This window comes from Carassius carassius, chromosome 26, assembly GCF_963082965.1.
Source record: "Carassius carassius chromosome 26, fCarCar2.1, whole genome shotgun sequence".
Lineage (NCBI taxonomy): Eukaryota > Metazoa > Chordata > Actinopteri > Cypriniformes > Cyprinidae > Carassius > Carassius carassius.
In genome coordinates this window covers 25,343,753-25,350,619 of record NC_081780.1, presented here as the reverse complement: position 1 = coordinate 25,350,619, position 6,867 = coordinate 25,343,753, and the positions used below count along the sequence as shown (strand labels likewise).

Genomic DNA, 6,867 nt, shown 5'->3' with positions numbered 1-6,867 from the left:
CACTATGAAGTACGTGTGACAGACGTTGCACTTAGCTATTGGGAGGCATTCCACCAGTCAAGATTCCTGGTGTGTTGAATTGGGCAAACTGTCGCCGATGTTAGCCTGACAAGAGCCGACGAGTGGAACACACCAAATAAAGAAGTCCGACCGTCACTCACTGTCACAAACGATGGATCGCCGGCTTGGTGTGTCCCGGGCTAAATGGGTAACAAAATAAATGGTAAAGAATAAACACAGTACAATAAAGACTTCGGAATAGGCCTCTGGAGGGTAAGTGCATCAGAAGTAAGCTACCACTTGTTCCTGCTGAAGATATTTTAAGCTTGCTGCAGGTGTCATTACAGACTGCATTTAGGATTCTACCTGCCTTTCCAAAGCTGCTAGCATTCCCTCCCCACTTTGCTCTCCAAACTCCTGCTTATTCAACTTTTGATACAGTCTGGGCTCTGCCCAACTTAAAATAACTGAGTCAGGGTTTCAATTGCCTTGACCCCTACATCCTTGTGCCTCAGTGCCTCTGCAACAAAGACGTTATGATTATGTACATTGTAGAAATGCACAGAAGTTGGTGTATATGGGGATCATTGCTCCTATTAATCCTCTACTAGTTCCTCCCCCTTTTGCCTGTAGTCTTCACCAGGGTACAAGCCAATTTAGCCTCTTAGCATGTATTTTTTGATAGCCACCTTTGATTAGCCGTGTCTGATCGGACATAAACATTGTGCTGGCACCTATGACGAGCCTAAAAATCTCATCTCACTATCAGAGTCCAATAGGGATTACAGGAAGAAACGGAAAAAAAAGGGACAGGCTACATACTGTGCCAATATCTCCAAGATCTTTGGAGAAAGCAAGCTGAAAATTATAACAAAAAATAAACATTGCTGTAAGTTGAGGATGCGTTCACAAATAATGTCATAATGTATATTTATTAAATAATGTCATGAATAAATTTGTTATTATTGGTTTAGATTTTATTATTTAGATTTTCAGGAAAAAAATATTGTATTGGAGATTTTGCCACAGGATTTAGTGCCTCTTCATTTTTTTTCCTCTTTATGCAGTCCCAGATGGACTAGATGATGGTGAGATTTGATCTGTGTTATGTGCTTGATAATTTTGGGGGATGTTTCGTAACATTTAAGACTGAAACGGGCAAGGATTGAGGGCCAAACCGGGAAATTTGCGAGCGGTTCCCTTGTTTGTTCCTCCCGTTTCTGATCTTGGATTGTGTTTAGCGCCTGTGTTTCTCTGCTGCCTGCCCCGACCTCTATCTGGTATTGTTTCTGATTCTGGATATCCTTTGACATTTTTGACGCTGTTATCTGATTTCTGCCTGTCTGACCATTCTCCAATAAATATACTGCAATTGGATCCGAACGTCTCAGACTCCATGTTACATGAATGATACTTTTTTAACGAAATAAAAATGCCAGTAGTGAGCGTTTAATGAGTGAGTCATTGAGTCTCATGTCATTGAATAAAATGTGACCTAATATTATTGTATTTGCTCATTGAACTGTCCATTAAACAGTCGTAATGGTCAAAACGTTGTGTGATGTTGCCAAACTAACTGTATTAAAAACTTTTCATTTCAAATTTTTACCTCAGGGTGCTGAGTTCTTAGTGTTGCATGTATTTGATATCTCCTGGAGAGGCTGTGTGAGCCTCACCTCAGAAGTGCAATCTTATACTGTCAATAAATGCTTTATATACAGTAGCTATATCCACTATTCGCTACTTAATCTTAATGTAATGAAATCAAAATAATACTGGTATTTTGGTGTTTACATAGTTGTTTTTGGTTAATGATGTTTTAATCATGTTACTTGTCTGCCGTTAATGAAGCATAATGTCGAGCCTATGTGCTTGACGGCACCTGCATAATTTATACCCTGTAAATATATATATAATGAATAAATAGATTTTTCTTTTTTAACTGAATTCAAATTTTTACCTTCAGATGTACGACTTGGTCTTCACCACAGCCAAAACCTGTGTACTCTCCTGAAGGCTAACAAAATGAATAAGATAAAGATAAAAGTTAAAATGAAAACTATAATAATAATTTTTACTCAGACCTCAGTCATTAAATGAAAAGCTGTCATGCCTCAAGACTAAAAGGCTTCAGTCATTGGACAAAACGACATCGCACCTCAGACTGAAAAGGTTCAGGTTTCAGGAAAAATGATGTCAGGTGTCAGGTCTCATACAATTAGGCATCAGATGAAAAGGCATAAGACGAAATGGACTCAGGTGGAGTATTGCATTGCCCCGCCCGTGTGATGTCACACGCATGCGGTTCAGAAGAAGTGGTATGGAACTGTTGATGGATGGCAAAAGGAGGTAAGCTACATCTGATATATTTTAACAGTTTTATTCAAATGTTACATTAAGTTATATACAGATGAGAACATGCATTTCGAGAGTCTTAGTGCACATTTAAAAAGTTACTTAGCCATAACTAGCGAGCTTTTATGTTGGCAAAGTGTAACTTAGTAAAATTAAAACAGACTGCTTGTTTAAAATGTGATTGTATTATATAAACATTTTTAAAACCATATGTGACGAGTGGGGTGGGGCCGAGAGACGTGGGAACAGGAGCGAGGCCGGTGGAGTGATTGGAGATGAGCGACACCTGTTCGACCCACCGGTCTCGAGTCCCACGCAGGAGATGGAAGGATATAAAACTGGAGTGACGACAGTGAAGGACGAGAGAGGACCAGGCCTGGATTTTAGTTTGTGTTTTGATTTTTATTTGTGCGCGTCAGTCGTCCGTGAGGGGCTGATGCGCTGTTTTGTGTTTATTTTGATTATTAAAGTTTCAGTTGATTGTCCGCCGGTTCCCGCCTCCTTCTTGCCGAAGATTATGAAGATTGTATTCATTACAGTGGTGCCGAAACCCGGGAGAAGGTGGGACGTGCTGCTGAAGATCCCTCGCCACTGTGGTGAATCCGCGGTGCCATCGAGCTGGCGAGGAAGTGTGCCGCCATGGACGCTTGAGGCGGTGGGCTGGAGTGAGTTGAAGGGGACGGGCGAGCTCGCTGCCGGCCGCCCGTGATATGGAGGGGCGGCTGCCATTCCTGAGGGAGCGGAGGAGTCGGCGCCGTTCTCCAGGGGGCCGGAGCCTGCTGCCATCCGCCGGAATGGGGAGGAGCAGGGAACGGGGGACTCCTGCCAGCTGCCCAAAACTGGAGGAGCCGTCCACCGGGCGGCGGAGGAGTGTCGTGCCGAGGGCCGTCCAGTGCCACCGCCAGGCACTGCGGAGATCGGCCAGCTGGTGGAGGTCTGAGCAGCAGTGCGTCTGGGAACCGGAATATTTTTTTTTCTCTCCCCTCTCTCGTCTGTCGCCCCTCCTTCCATCTCCTTTTCTCTCGCCTCGTCTGTCCTACCCCCAGGCACCCGCAGGTCCCCGTGAGCGGTCCCCCCGGAGGGAGGGGGGGTAGAGCGCAGTCTCGTGGGTACCCCCTGGCCTGCGAGGGGCAATGGGGGTATGTGACGAGTGGGGCGGGGCCGAGAGAAGTGGGTACAGGAGCGAGGCCGGTGGAGTGATTGGAGATGAACGACACCTGTTCGACCCACCGGTCTCGAGTCCCACGCAGGAGATGGAAGGATATAAAACTGGAGCGACGACAGTGAAGGACGAGAGAGGACCAGGCCTGGATTTTAGTTTGTGTTTAGATTTTTATTTGTGCGCGTCAGTCGTCCGTGAGAGGCTGATGCGCTGTTTTGTCTTTATTTTGATTATTAAAGTTTCAGTTGATTGTCCGCCGGTTCCCGCCTCCTTCTTCCCGATGATTATGAAGATTTTATTCATTACACCATACAATTAGTCAGTTAATCAGCTACCTCGCCAATCAAAGCAATTAACGTAATTTGGTCCGGAAAATAAGTAATTATTTTATATAATTTTAGATAACAGAAGTTTTTTTATGTAACGTTACATACATCTAAAACAGGGATGGGCAACTGGTGGCCCGCAATTTCTTTACATACAATCCGCTGGACGACTTGGACTTAGATCAATTGTAAAACATGTGAATCATAAGTAATGGAAAAATTGCGTGGTGATTATGATGTTAATACTAAATCTAACCAGGAGAGGTCGCTAGCTTCCAGCCGATCCAAGTAGGAGTAGTAGAAGTCTTTGGTAGAAGTGCACACCAATGTAAAAGTACTAAAAAAAAATTTAAATAAATAAAAGGAAAGATAAATGGACAGTGTAATTGGTGTTTTTCAGTAAAGATGGTGAACGGATCATCTTTTTACAAAGTTCGAGAACACTTGAATATGTTTGTTTTGTTTGGAAACTAATATAAATTAGGAAATATTTTAATGTAAATTGTAAGATTTTAATTAAGATCTTAATGTAAATTACACACCTGCTCACAAAGAGAAGCATGAAAGATACACCAGTGATGTCAGAGTTGCACTTATATTAATTTTACTAATATAAAACTGTGGTTAATTATCGTAAGGGGTCGTCAACAAAACCTTTTTGCCAAATGCATATATGTTCTTTAATATATTTTTTTATTTATGGTAATATGTAGGATTATTGTAATACAATTTCTAATACTGTAACAATTTCAACGATTTTTTTAATAAGCCCTTTTTAACTGTTCTCTGAGGTTGTGTTGAGAAAGTTCTGTTGGCTAGTAATCTAAGATAGGACCTATGTACATTTGTTTGTTACAAATGTATATAATAAATATCTAATAAAACCTTTAATAACTAATTACATACATTGATTTCCCTTAATAAAAATGAAATTGACTAGAACTAGTGATGGCCCTGACCTTGCCCCTTGGTATGAAGGAGAAGAAATGCTGGTCCTTGTCACTCTTGAAGTTGCCCCTCCCTGATATAAAAGATCAGTGAAAGTACCCCCACTACCTACTTCCCCCAAACTACAAATCGCTCAGTGAATCTTCCCACCACTGGTAATATGCTAACATCATTATTATATTATAATGTCTTTCAGAACAGAAACATGGAAAGGTTGAAGGTGAATGAAACTCTCAGACAACAACTGGATAATGGTATGTAATGGGCTTTCTGCTGTAATAATGAAATTATATTAGATACATTGTATCACCACATATACATGGATTGGAAACTTCTGCTAGTTTTATTTACTTCTGCTTTGCCTGATTTGTAGATGAGATTACTCAAAAGGGCTTTGATGACAGAGTAAAGGATTTATTGCTTGAACGTGGTGCAGAAGGAACATCAGGTATTCAGTTTTTTATCTTTACAGATTGGCAAGATGTGTTCATTTAATTAATTTTCTTCTATATACTTTGTTTTTCTCTTTAACATTCTAGAGACCAGCAAAACAAAAAATCCGAAGGCATTCATGGGTAAGATGACAAAAACATACAGTGTCCTACAGAAATGTTGTCACCCTTTGTAAATATGTGCAAAGTGGGCCTAGTCTTCAACTTTTAAAGAGGTCATGGCATGATTTTTCATCATCCTGAATTTAATATTTAAAACCTGTGGAATGACCTGAAGAGGAGATCCCAGTCTCTGAATCTGAAGAATGGAGGAATAGTCTCAGATACCTTGTCATGTATTCGTCATTATGCATAGCAGAAGATTCATAGCTGTTACTTTGGGGAAAAAGTGGGATTGAAATATTATAGACACAAATATATTTTTGGTTAAAAATAATTGTCAGAAAACTTGAATGTTTTTTCACTTTTTTTTTTTTTTTTTTTTTTTTTTTAGAAATGTTCAATAGATACATATTTGGTAATTACTTTGAATAAAAGGCCAAGACGATAAACACACATTTTTCTATATTTTTTATAATGAGTCTGTCATTATAAAAGTTTTGTTTTCTTCATTGCCAGTTCTTTCATTTTAAAATGATTGTTTAATGGAAATCGTATGTCTGTATTATAGATGCAGCACAAGTTTTTACCAAGGCAAAACAATTAATAAAACCACAAGTGAAGAAATGCCAATTTCCCCTCCGTCAAAAAGGAAAACCCCTTTTAAAGGTTGGCAAAAAGGTTAATTAATAAGTCGGCTTGAAAATGCAAACTGACTGAACTACTGCTTGGATATTTTATTATTATTAGTTAGCTTTCTCAAGTCAAATTACTGAATTGCTAATTAAAATGATTATTCTTCTTTTGCTGAGACTAAAATTTCTGACTCTAACTAGTCCTATGGCTTTCAAGCTAGAAACACCAAACTTTGGTCAGACCTGCAGAAATCGTCTGTCCGGCCATCCGTCGAAAAATTATAGTACAATAGCTTTCATAACTCCTAAACTAAAACTTAAAACTACTGTAAACTTAAATATTAAAAGTATATCAAAATTTTCTTTTTGTATTTAACATAGGAAATTTAACATGATTTAACAACACTTGGACCAACTTATTATTTCTCTTGTTCCAAAATAAAAATGGCTCCCATGGAGTGGAAACCAAGAACTGCAAAAAAAAAAAAAAAAAAAAGTTAAATCAGGACCACTTCCGTCAAGTATATTTATGACAATTATAATGCATACAGTTAGTGTTGGCGGTATGATTATGTCCTGGGCAACACTCCACACGCCTGTCCATGAAGCCATGCTTGACAAGCAAGACAAACCCCCAAAACAACCATATCCCAAAACTCCCCAACACAACTGATGCAATTTGAGATGGCCAGCAATGAGAAATGTTGCTTGATACTATATTTATGGGGGAAGCATCACCCAAACTCAGAAAGAAAGGATACAACAAGCATGTTGCTTAATCTGCTTCTGCAAATATTTGAATGTACGAGGAAAGCATACACCCCTAGCAGCAGCAGCAGCAGCAGCCTAAAACGACGGCAGTTTGTATATTATCCAATTTTAAGTGTCTA

At 39.6% G+C, this 6,867-nt stretch overlaps 1 long non-coding RNA gene across 2 annotated transcripts; it reads left to right on the top strand.

The window, feature by feature from the left end:
- Nucleotides 1-2,318: 2,318 nt before the first annotated feature.
- LOC132106177 (uncharacterized) lies at nt 2,319-6,013 on the top strand. 2 transcript variants are annotated; one of them, XR_009424047.1, is made up of 5 exons: nt 2,319-2,349; nt 4,988-5,045; nt 5,165-5,239; nt 5,331-5,366; nt 5,914-6,013. It is a non-coding gene; the product is annotated as an uncharacterized LOC132106177 (long non-coding RNA). The 2 variants fall into 2 exon arrangements; XR_009424046.1 differs by lacking the exon at nt 2,319-2,349 and having other exon boundaries at nt 4,908-5,045.
- Nucleotides 6,014-6,867: the final 854 nt, after the last annotated feature.